Here is a 12,832-nt window from a genome sequence, read left to right on the forward strand (position 1 = left end):
TGTTTCCGGGGTGTATCGAGTATGGCGAGTCATGAGCTTCCTGAAGTATCAACTTCCTGATCTCGGCATTATTGGGAACATATACACGGTCCTCGAACCACAAGGTGTCGTTCTCATCCTCACGAAAACCCTTGGCTTTTCCTTTGCTCATTCTCTCCTTTATCTCTGCAATTTCTTTGTCATCCTTCTGAGCTTCTCGAATCTGTCCCAATAACATTGACTGAACCTCCAATGCTGCAACAAAACCTCTAGGAACTATCTCCAAACAAAGCTCCCTGAGATCTTCGGCCAACTCCTTTGGTGATCCTCCGCTCACGAGCGTATTGGCATAACTCTTCCGACTCAAAGCGTCTGCTACGACATTGGCCTTGCCTGGATGATAGTGCAACTTCATATCATAATCCTTTATGAGCTCCAACCATCTCCTTTGCCTGAGGTTCAGCTCCTTCTGCGTGAAAATGCACTTCAAACTCTTATGATCTGTGTACACATCACAACGGTTTCCAATAAGGAAATGTCTCCAGGTCTTGAGCGCATGCACTACGGCTGCTAACTCCAAATCATGCGTGGCATAATTCAACTCACGCGGTCGAAGCTGTTGTGAGGCATATGAAACAACCCTTCTGTCCTGCATAAGTACTCCTCCAAGTCCTAAGCGAGATGCGTCGCAATACACTTGGAAATCCTTGCGTATATCCGGCAAAATCAGCACTGGGGATGTAACCAAACGTTTCTTCAACTCCTGGAAACTTGCTTCACATTCTTCAGTCCAATGGAACTTGGTATCTTTCTTCAACAACGCCGTCATAGGCTTCGCAATCTTGGAAAAATTCTCAATGAATCTCCGGTAGTATCCCGCGAGTCCAAGAAAACTGCGGATCTCTCCAACTGAGGTGGGTGCCAACCACTCAGTGACAGACTGAACCTTGGTGGGATCCACTACTATACCCTCTCCTGATATAACATGTCCAAGGAATCCAACTTCCTTCAACCAAAACTCACACTTGCTGAACTTGGCATATAACTGATGTTCCCTGAGCTTCTCGAGGACTAAACGCAAATGCTCCTTGTGTTCCTCTTCATTCTTCGAGTATACTAAAATATCATCAATGAACACCACAACAAACTTATCCAAGAACTCCATGAATACCTTGTTCATCATGCTCATAAAATAGGCAGGGGCATTAGTCAATCCAAATGACATAACCGTGTACTCATATAACCCATACCTTGTGGTAAAAGTTGTCTTAGGTATATCCTGTTCTCGAATCTTCAGCTGGTGGTATCCTGGTCATAGATCGATCTTGGAGAATACTTTAGCTCCTTGCAACTGGTCAAACAGATCATTGATCATCGGCAGTGGGTACTTGTTCTTGATTGTCACTTCATTCAACGCACGATAATCAACAACCATTCTTAATGATCCATCCTTCTTCTCAACCAAGAGCACTGGGGCTCCCCATGGTGACGAGCTTCGTCAAATGTAACCTTTCTCCAATAACTCCTTAATCTGCTTCTTAATCTCCTCCAGATCATTTGCGGGCATCCGGTATGGTCTCTTCGATATTGGTCCAGTGCCTGGCAATAGCTCTATCAAAAACTCAATATCTCGATCTGGCGGCATGCCTGGTAACTCCTCTGGAAATACATCTGGGTAATCCTTCACTACCGGCACTTCCTCCTGAACCACTCCTGAGAGAGAATTTACTTGGGTTCTCCTCGGCGCATTCCTGGATACATACTTGATCCTTTTTCCCTCCGGGGTGGTGAGTAGAATAGACCTACTAGCACAGTCAATATTCCCTCCATACTTCGATAACCAATCGATTCCCAGTATCACATCCAATCCTTGTGACTCCAAAATTATTAGGTCTGAGGGGAAAACATGGCTACCAATGGTTAAGGGTATCTGATCGCAACATCGGCTGGCCACTGCACCTGGTGAGCTTACTTAGAAGGGTGTCCTAAGGGCTACGGTGGGTAACTTAAACTTGTCCACAAATCCCCTTGAAATGTATGAATGCGATGCACCAGTATCAAATAGAACAAGAGCGGTAAATGACTTAACCAAAAACTTACCGATAACTGCATTTGGCTGCTCTTCAACCTCCTCCACGTTCACGTGGTTCACTTGTCCCATGTTGAAAGGGTTGGGCTTCTTCCCAGCGCTTCCATTGCCATTTCCGTTCTTCAATTCCGGATAATCATTGGCGTAGTGCCCAGTCTTCCCGCACTTGAAACAGGTAATGTGACTTTGATCTTTCTTGGTGGGTGTGGCTGGATTAGAGCGGTTCTGATTGCTGCCTGCTCCATTCCCGTTTCCATTCTTGGGGCCACTATGGTTATACGTACTTCCTCCATTGTGAGTGTGGCCTCCATGGTTGTGGGTATATCCTCCCGAGTTCGGGGTAAATCGAGGCTTCTGCTGAGCTCCTGAATTGTACTTCCCTTGTCCATACTTCCTTTTGCGGCTCTCAGATAGCTGTTGCTTCTCTTCAATCATAAGAGCCCTGTCTACCAACTCCTGGTAGTTAGCGAATGTTGCTACCATCAACTGCATGCTCATCTCATCATTCAACCCTTCCATAAACTTATCCTACTTCGCGGCATCTGTGGCCACATCATCAGGGGCATAGCGAGCTAACTTACTAAACTCATCTATATACTGAGCCACAGTACGGTTTCCCTGGCGTAAGTTGCGAAACTCATGCTTCTTCATGTTCATAGCTCTAGTGGAGACATGTGCAGTGCGGAATGCTTGCTGAAACTGATCCCAAGTGATGTTGGCTATAGGGAAAGTGGCTGTGTAATTCTCCCACCATGAGGTTGCTAGTCCATCCAACTGATGTGCGGCAAAATGCACCTTCTCTGCATCTGTGCAACCTGCGGTGGTCAACTCCCTTCCAATCCTGCGTAGCCAGTCATCCGCAACTATTGGCTCGGTGCTACTGGAAAACACCGGCGGCTGCAACCTCAGAAAACGGGCTAAGTTCGTCAACTGGAGGTGGTGGTGGCGGGTTGTTGTTGTTGTTGTTGTTGTTGTTGCCTTGGTTCTGGACTAATATCTGCATCAAGGCATTCTGTTGCTGGATCAACTGGGTGATCTCAGGTGGGAAGACAAATCTAGTGTCACGTCTCGGAGGAATCTGATGGGTTTAGAGGGGAGAGATTAGAATAGAAATGAGGTCTAGTGAGAAAGCACTACCCGTATGCACATGAGACAAACACAATCATATCACACCAAATCAATTGAAGCAAGGGCATACAATCGGTCTAGAACTATCGTTACAAAAGTGCTCGGACTACTACTATATACATGGGGGAATACTACTAATCATATGGTGGTCATTCTAGAAATTTTGATCGGTGGAAGACTCCATGATATCCGCTCCAGCTTCGTCTTCATAATCATCATCACTATCGTCGGGGTCGGAGTCGGTGTCGTCGATGATAATGTAGTCTACAGAATGTATTTCCTTAGGTTCGTCGTCATCTCCTCCTGGTGCGGGGTCTCCCATAAAAACTCCTAGCTTCCTTGTCAGGTCGTCATTCTTCTCCACGAGTATCGTCATTTCCTCCTCATATCCAACACGTGTAGACTTGAGTTCCTCTTCCAGCTCTGAAATCCTGGTCATTGCCTTCTTTAGGTCTATCATGCATGCGCACATCTGATTCTCCTACCGACGAATATGATGGTTTAGCTCCTGGATGAACGCTGCAATGGACTTGTCCCTCCTGGTGCTGACTATCTCCCATTGCTCATCTCGGCGCCCACATATCTGATAGATAGTGTCCTTCAGCTCCTGTTTGTAGACTTCTCCAATTCGTCCCATAGCAATGTGGGCTGCCATGCTCTTGCCTAGACTCCAGGTGGGTGCATCAAAGGAAAATTCTATGGGCTCAGTAACTGGCGTGAATGTCCTTCCAGGAACTTGAACTTGAATCATCCAGCGCTCCTCTTCTGGTAAAGTGGCGGTGTAGGTCCTGGTGAAGCTTGGTATTCCGATGTTCAGGTACCTAGTGACTTCCTTCAAGTGTCGTCCAAAAGGTGTGTCTTCATCCGGTTGTGCAAACTTGTTCCTTCAGTCCGCCATCCTAAAGAGTAGAAAAAGGAGAGGAGTCAGAAATGAGTAGAGAAGAGTGACCTATGGCTCATCTTAATGTTCGTGTCCTACATTCAGCGTGTGCTCTGATACCATCTTGTAGCGATCCGACCTCAGACGGTCAAATCTCTGTGTTCAGTGTCATCCCTGGATCGGTAATGCTAACACACACAGTACTCGAAGGATTTATAATAGAGTAGCAAGCGCACACTTATTACATCGAATGTCTCAAAAGAGAACTTCTTACAATAAATACGGCTTAAGGCCATCTAAATAAGATAATAGCGGAAGACTTTGGAAGATAAAGTGAGTCCATCAACTCCAACGGCATAGCTGAGTGCACGATAAACGACCAAGCGCATCTTACTCCTCGTCTGAAAAGTCTGCAACATGATACGTTGCAGCCCGAAAACGGGTCAGCACATGGAATATGCTGGCAATATAACACAGTAGAGCAATAAACGGGTAAATACTATCACTACATGCAAATATGGCTGGTGGAGGCTCTATGGTTATAATGTTTTGCGAAAAGCCAATTTTTCCCTACAACAAAGGAATATATTTTATTTAACTATCATGGTGGTTGAAAACTTTGAGAATGGTACCCCCATCTCAAACCCAATTAAAAAGTGTACATGAACAACCCAACAAATTAATTTAGAGTGATGAGATCAATCCAATAATTCAAGTACCAGATACTCAAGTTGTCCATAACCGGGGACACGGCTAACCATGATTAGTTTGTACACTCTGCAGAGGTTTGCGCACTTTTCCCCACAAGACTCGATCTCCTCCGTTGGATTTCTCGCACTACATGATGTTTGAGAAACGGATGACCGAGACACAGTCTTTCAGAAGCATTAACTCTAACCCTGGGTAGACAGTACCAACCTACATCCCCTACATCTGCTAGCCTACCACTGGAAGAGGTCATGCAACCTACTCAATTATGCTAGAGCCCATAATAGCTTGTGGCTGCACACGGAAGTTTCTAGCATGAATAGATCTTATGATCCCTTTGAGCCTGGGTGGCGGACCATAGGATGATCACACGGTATAACCCCGGGATCTCCTAGGACAACACTGGTATAACCCCAGGTGCCCAAAACCAACAATCCACCCAGATGTGTATTAAAGTTGCCACCTTAAGTTAAACCATTAAATAAACAATCTCACATCTATCACGGATACACTCAAACCCAATCCACGTCTACGTGCATAGCATAGCAATATAAGCATAACGTAGAAGTAACTCCCAAGGGTTTGATAATAAAACAGGTAATAGGTTCTACCTCATCATCTACTTCCCAATACCCACAAGTTAATCACATCCTAATCATGCAGTGTTTGAGGATTGTAACTAATGCATAAGAATTGGGTATGAAGAGAGTATGATCAATGTGTTACTTGCCTTGCCGACGATCCGCAAAACCTAGTGACCCGTAGTAGCACGCTTCGCACTCCGGGAATTCTATCGGAAACAAACAATATCATACATAAGCACTGAAGCAAAGATGCACGCGTAAAACTCAAATAAGAAGATCTAACTAGAAAGTTCAACTGAAGAACTCTGGTTTGCAAAAAGAATCAAATCAAACGGAGCAACGAAACTCAATCTACGAAAGAAACAAGATTCGTTTACTAATCTGGACGAAAGTCAAATTTTACAGTACCAAAATCTTGTTCAAGTTGGTTAAATAGAAAGAGGGCTTCAAGACGAAGATCTAGGCGCTTGTTTAACCTGATTTGGATAAACGAGCGAAAAGATAAACTAAAACGAAGATCAGGGCAGAAATCGCGATCGAAAATAATCGCGGAAAAACCCTGGAAAATAAAACGAGACGAACAGGCTAACGAATTAACGTTCGCTGTCTGCGGCTATCTGACGAGCAGCGTTCATTAAAACGAACGTATGGACGAACGTCCGTTATTTAACTAAATCGAAGAAAAACCGAACAAAACCGATCTAGGGTTTTTCTGGAAAAAAAGAAACCAGGGTTAACCGAAGGAAACCGACCGGTCAACGGCGAGATTCGACGCGGCGGCGACGGCGGGGCGGCGGCGGCAGCTAGGCGGCGGCGCGAGCGAGGGCTGGCGGCGACGGCGCGGATCGAGACGTGGCGGCGGCTAGGGTTTGGTGGCGGGGTGCGGCGCTGGGGTGGGCTGGGGCGCGGCGCGGCGGCGGCTCGGGTTGGTTTTAAAGGCCCCGGGCGCAGTGTCCTGGACGGACACGGCCCGTTAGGTCGGTTCAGATTTAAAAAAAATCCTGACGCGGAAAAACTAATAAAAGAAATACTAAACAGAGTCCAAAAATACTGAAATAAATTTTCACGGTCCTCTAATAATATTGTGGACAAATTGAACATTTATTTGGGCCTCTAATGCAATTTTGAAAAATGCATATTTTCCCTAATTCAAATAAAATAGCAATAAAATCCCAATAAAATTATTTATTTGATTTTAACATTTTTCCTCCCATATTTCTTTTATTTTGGAGAAGTCATATTATCTTCTCTCATATATTTTAATGTGAAATATTTTCGAATAGAAAAATAATTAAAACCAAATGATCCTCTTTTCAAAATTTGAGAAAAACTCAAATATGAAAATAACGAAATTCCCAACTCTCTACGTGGGTCCTTGAGTTGCTTAGAATTTCGAGGATTCGCGAAACGAAATGCGATAAAATATGATATGCATGAATGACCTGTGTATAACATTCCAAATTGAAAATTTGGGATGTTACACCTGCGGATAGTTTCACCACCACTGTCACCACGCCGTCGTGCTGCCGGAACTCATCTACTACTTCGCCTCTCTTGCTGGATCGAGAAGGCGAGGACGTCATCGAGCTGAACGTGTGCTGAACGCAGAGGTGTCGTACGTTCAGTACTTGATCGGGGCGAATTGTGAAGGTGTATGACTACATCAACCGCGTTGATAAACGCTTCCTCTTAGCGATCTACAAGGGTGTAGATGCTCTCCCCGTCTCGTAGCTATGTATCTCCATGGATAGATCTTGTGTGTGCGTAGAATGTTTTTTGTTTTCCATTTAATGTTTCCCAATAGTTTCTTCATAAACCTTACCGCCTACATGACTATGTGTGAGTAGTTCCCTTGGGGCCTTAGGGTCCATAGAGGTAGATCTCTCTCTCTCTCTCTCTCTTTGATCTTTAACACCAAGTTCCCGTGAACTGCCTCACATGATCGGGATCAATCCGATGAAATCTGTGGATGTGTTGTTGGGATATAATGAATTGTCACTTTATGATCAGATTGATCATTGAATTATTGAATCTTTTAAGGCTTTCTTGTTGTATAATTAAATAGCTTTGTTTGCTCTCTGATCTATCTATTTTCTTTGGCCAAGTTTGATGTGTTTTTTCTTCAGAGTGAGTGGTGCTCTGTAGGGTTCTAATCTTGCAGTGTTCTATATCCCAGTGACAGAAAGCAACAGGACATGTATTGTATTGTTGTCAACACGGATAAAATGAAGGTGTCTCATCATATTGATTGATGTTTTACTGTCTACAATATCTCATCATGTATATTTCAATGCTCTATTTCTTGTAAACTAATACTTTGAGATGCATGTTGGATAGCAGTCTTGAGGTGGAGTATTAATAGTAGATGTAGTTGGATAACAGTCTATTTATGACGGACTTAATGCCTATATGAGATTATACCATGAATGATCATAGTCATAAATAGAAATGGTGTAATTTAATCGTCGCTCAACTGTAGTTTTTTTACCACACCACACTTTTATGCTTGAGAGAGATGCCAAAAAAATGAGACCAACCCAAGGACTAACCCTCATTGGCTTTTATTTATAAGAGAAACTCCATGAGCATCACGTGTAAGAGCCGAGACTCGAACCCGGGTGGGATGGCAGCTACCCCAGCTGCCCAGCCAACGAGTCGACGCCTCGTCCTCATCTTGAGAGAGATGCCACTAGTGAACCTATTGCCCCTCAGTCTATTCTCCTTTACTGAAATCTTCGTTGTAATTTTTATTCTTTGTTGTACCATTTTACCTTTTCTATCAAACTATCATTATCACTTGCAATTTAATCTTGTAACTAGCAAGATAAGAAACTTGACAACCTTCTTGACGTGTTGGGGACAAGTTTGTTTTGTTTTGTGTGTGCAAGTACTAATGATTTTGTTTGTTGGGAGAACTCCTTCTGGTTTGATAAACCATGGTGCTCTAATCGAGGGAAATACTTATTTCTAGGTAACATCAGCTTACACTTGGGGCATACCGAACCACTCTTACAGGAGAGCAAGCATCCACGAGTATCTACACTAACCTTATCCATAGACCTTGCTATATTATGAGTATTGCTGGGGGCTTGTCGATAATAAGTCAGATCACTTATTGACATGCGTCCCTTCGCTACCAAGGTGTCTCCCCCCCCCCTAAAATCCGGGACACCCCATAGACATAAGAATATTCTCCATCACCTCATAAGGAGGCATGTCATCATATGACACATCAGGGATTAGGAAACACTCTACTAATATGGAATAAGGACCTAAATGTGTTGTTAACCGACATAGGACCAACTATAATCCCTTTACGTCGACACACTGACATGGAAGCCTTACATAAATTTTGCTATATAAGGGGTACATAGAGCTAGGGATGGCAATGGGGACAATCCCCTATGGGGATACCTACAACATCCCCATCTATTCCCTATCATCCCATCCCCATCCCCGTTTACATGACTGGGGATGAAATTTCCCCATATCCATGCCCCACTGGGGAACGGGGCCTCATTAGAGTCCCCATCCCCATAAACATATACTCATATACATAATATGACACCCTATAATCAGCATACATACATGGTGTTGTCCTTGTCCTACTAATGCCTATCTAGGTCGTATTGACTTATTGGTCATGGTGGCAGCTGAGGTGAGGATGTGAGATGGGTTTAAGGTTTTTTTCGAAGCTTTTTTTTGTTTTCGCAAATTTGTTTGTGAACATTTTAAGGTTGACCGCAGTGTCACAGTTACAAACCGGGTCCCCGATAGGTATTGGGTCTGGGGAATAGGATATCGTCCCCATCCTCATTGTACCCTATAGGGAATAAATTAGTTTGATAAATATCCCCAAGGGGATGTTTTTCGCCCATCCCCACCCCTAATAGATGAAATCCCCACGAGTTTGGCGGGTATGGGGCCCCGTTGCCATCCCTAGAGCATTGTAGAGGGGGCATCCTCTCACGCCATGGTTTGACAACCTAGAAGGATTCCAGTGCTTATCACCCGAATCTCCGCCATCATGTGTCGTCGGATCCTCCACCGACATCGTAATCTGTTGTACTCTCCACATATATACAAGAAAAGAGCAAGGTATGAAGTACGACTTTTAATCACACTGGGGGTCTGAACCTAGGTAAAACCATGTGTACGCGTGATATATGTTCAAGACCCGCTGGTGTCCTGTTGTGGTATCCCCTGGACTACAAATTTTGCATACCCCCCTTGTATCGTTGTTAGGATCGACCAAAGTCCCTCGACAACGATAGAGGAGGAGAAGAAGGGGCAGAAAGGTTGGTTGAGTTGAACGTGGGGAGACAAAGTGAGTTGACTTGCCGGTAGTAGCGTGGTTTGGCTGAATGAGGTGAGCCCTGTTGGTGTATGAGCATTTCTAGCAGACTCCGTATAATGCCCCGACCCACAAAATAACTGCCAAAATACGAGTCCGCGCGAAAAAAGCCGCCCGATTAGACACTGTAAACGCGTCGGACCCGTAAAAAATTTTGAGGGGCGCGGTAAAATCCCACCTCCAACCCGCAAAAACACAGGTTCCCCTCGACCCGACTGTGCCCTGTATCTCAGAAAAGCGGTTAGCCAGAGGGACATTTTAGCCCGCGCGCGTTCCCCACCCCCTTCCGCAGCCGCCCACCATCGGTTTCGCCCGTGCGCTGCCGGCGATTCCAGCCATATTTGCGGACAGAATCACGCCACCGGGGCGCCCCTCATCACCCGGTTCCACCTAGCCGCTTCACCGGCTCCCCGGATCCGCCGAGCCGAGCCGCCATGAGTCGTCGTCTCCGCTCCGGGATCGACCGCTGCAGAGCCACCGCCCCGAGCCGCCAGTGAGTACTTGTGCTTGTGCTTTCGGATGCGATATGCATAGTTGGTTCATGCGGCGTTCGTATTTGTGATTGTGCGTATTTTTGGGACAAGCGATCCTTGAAAAACATCATGACATGTTGTGTGATTCATCACAACACTACTAGGGAAAACTTTATACACAGAACTTTAGCAGTAGCGCTTGTTAAAAAAGCGCGCTAGTGCTACATAGTAGTAGCACGTGCAGGATAACCGCGGTACAGATACATATGTAGCAGTAGCGCGTCTCGCGGTAAAAGCGCTGCTACTAAAATTCCCACTACTAAGCCGATAGGCTACACATAGTAGTAGCGGTCTTACAAAAACCGCGCTACCGCTACGATTGTTTTAGCAGCGCGTTTACGGAGAAAGGCGCTACTGCTAACGAAAATAAAATAAAATAAAAAACAAATAGAAAAGTAAATGAAAATGAAAGAAATAGAAAAAGGAGAAAGGAAAAAATAAAATGTAAAGAAAAATAAATGAAAAAAGGAGAAAGGCATAGCAGTAGCGCGTTTAGTGAAACGCGCTATAGCTAACTTAGCTATATCGCGTTTTCAGTAACACTCTACCGCTATGTTTGACTTAACCAGCAGTTTCCCTCCCGCCACCACTTCTCCCCCAAATCCCTCGCCCCATTTCGCCGCCGTCTCCCCAATTCACCGTCACCCACTTCGCCGCCGTCTCCTGCCGACGTCGACGCCCCCGGAGGCACCAGAGCCGCGCGCCGTCGACGCCATCAGAGCCGCCCCCAACACCACCGGAGCCGCGTGGCCTCATCAACGCCACCGGAGCCGCCCTCGGCGCCACCGGATCCACCCTCGACGCCCCTGCCTCCCTCGCCGTCACCGGAGACACCCCTGCCTCCCTCGCCACCACCGGAGCCATCCTCTGTAAGCACCCCTCCTCTCTCTCTCTCTCATGCATAGCACAAACATTGGACAGAGTACTAACTAGCTAGATTAACTAGTTTAATTAGGTTAATTATCTAGGTTAGTGCAAAATTTTAGTTAGGGCTTTGACAGAGAACTAGTTAGGTTAACTAGTTTAATTAGGTTAATTATCTACGTTAGAAAAAAATTATTTAGGGCTTTGACAGAGAACTAGCTAGGTTAACTAGTTTAATTAGGTTAATTATGTAGGTAAACTAGGTTAGATAGCTAGGTTAATTAGGTTCATTAGGTTTACAAGCTAGGTTAACTAGGTTCGCTAGGTTAGAGCATTAGGTCAGAAGGGTTAGGGAAATGGAGTTCCTTTGCAATTTAATTGGGCTCTGTCCACTATTTTTCTAGGTAAAGAATTTAGGCAAGTTTTATTTTAAAGATGATCCCTTCCTAGACTTTTATTGTTGATTATATCTTTTCGTTGAAGTGGTCATGTTATATCTTTTCATTGAAGTGGTTCGATTGTGCCCAAGTGGCCTTTTGTTGTTTCCAGGGAATGAAGCCGAGTGGCCTATGTTTTGCTGGAATGTTGGTTCATTTCCGTTCCAGCAAATTTCAGGTTCTCGATTTGTCCATTTTTTAGCAAAGGTCATGCCGAAATTTTCCGTGAATTTCGGCATGACTTGTGCTACAAACTAGGACATATCGAGTGCCCGGGATTTGCCGCACCGGGAAGGAGTAACGTTCCTGCAAAACATTGGCCTTTTTATGTCATTATTCATTTTATTAGGTCTAGAATTAATTGACTAGATTTAATCGTACGAAACATGGCTAGCAACGATGAAGGACGGGGTTCTGGTGATTGCGACAACGCCTACCAGGCGGAAGACGAATTTTTGAGCCTTGCCGACGATCAACGGTTGTTGTTGCTGGGCCCACCTGTCACATCGGAGACTGAGACCGACATCGAGACTGACGCTGAGACTGAGACCTGCGCTGAGACTAGCGGAGCCGGTATAGAACCGAAAGCAAAGAGGCAACGGCGCCCAAACCAGCTCATGACTACTAGACTGGTGGTCACGGAGGTGGACGACGACATTTTTGAGCCAAAAACGCCCGCGGAAGCGCGTGCGTGCTACGACAATCAAATAGGTTGTATCGTACGGACAACCGCCACCATCGACGATGAGAAACTACAGAAGATAGATAATATGAGGCCCTCCCTCCTAAATAAGTTGCCCAGATATTCGTGTTCCGAGCCGGGATGAAAAGGGATATAAAAATCTAGATAAGGACCCGGCAATGAAGAAGATAAACAAACACGTCATGACCAAGTTTAGCGACGCGTTGGCCGCCTGGAAAGCAGGGGTGAAACATCGGATCGTCAACAAAAAGGAACCCTACTCCGAGATTGTAAAGGATAATCCGACAATCACGGAAAAGCAGTTTCAAATATTCAAGGCGGCTTGCAAGGCTGAAGCTGCCAAAAAGAAGTCGAAGTACATGAAGGGGCTTCAAGAGAGGAACATGGGATGCCACCACCTCGGAAGCCGTGGTTACGGCGGGAAGAGGTCCATATGGGCCAAGGAGGACGCGGAACGCGAATGTCTGGGCATCCCAGACCCCTTGGCGGACTTCACCATCCCGCAAGAGCGTGACGTCCTCAGAGCCCGGTACCATTGGGACCCAGTCAAGAAGGTTTTCAAAACGGACCCGG

This window comes from Aegilops tauschii, chromosome 2 (genome assembly GCF_002575655.3).
Source record: "Aegilops tauschii subsp. strangulata cultivar AL8/78 chromosome 2, Aet v6.0, whole genome shotgun sequence".
Lineage (NCBI taxonomy): Eukaryota > Viridiplantae > Streptophyta > Magnoliopsida > Poales > Poaceae > Aegilops > Aegilops tauschii.